This window comes from Trachymyrmex cornetzi, unplaced genomic scaffold, assembly GCF_001594075.2.
Source record: "Trachymyrmex cornetzi isolate Tcor2-1 unplaced genomic scaffold, Tcor1.1 scaffold1581, whole genome shotgun sequence".
NCBI lineage: Eukaryota > Metazoa > Arthropoda > Insecta > Hymenoptera > Formicidae > Trachymyrmex > Trachymyrmex cornetzi.
Genome location: NW_017296181.1, coordinates 1 through 494, shown reverse-complemented (window position 1 = coordinate 494; position 494 = coordinate 1).

The following is a 494-nucleotide window of genomic DNA, read 5'->3' as shown; positions in this document are numbered from 1 at the left end:
TTTTTTTATTAAACATTGTACGATTTTTTTTCACCGAATTATTGAACGATGAAGCAAAAGAGATCACTTCTACTTTAACATTCAATAACTCGGTGGAAAAAATCTTACAACAATCAATAAAAAAGGAAATTGAAGGTAAAGATTCACTCTTTCGACTGCTGCAAACCGCATTTTCATGTAATTTTTACCTCACGCCATAGACCTTCGTAAAGTATATACAAAATTATACGATATGTTTTAGATTTGACAAATATCCATTTGTGTCCGTATAGCTCCGTCAAAGATCAGTTAGATTGAAATATCAATTACTGATTTTGAAAGTAGAGATTTCAACCTTTAAAATGCTTTTTTAAAAATCTCATTATGATCATTTTTGACGATGTTACTCTAACCTGCAGTTAAAAGATCATTATGTGATGTCTTTTTTGATTAGAATTTTCGAAGTGCTCTTGCCATTTTCTGAAAAATAGTGGTTACCGCCGACATTAGCGTAA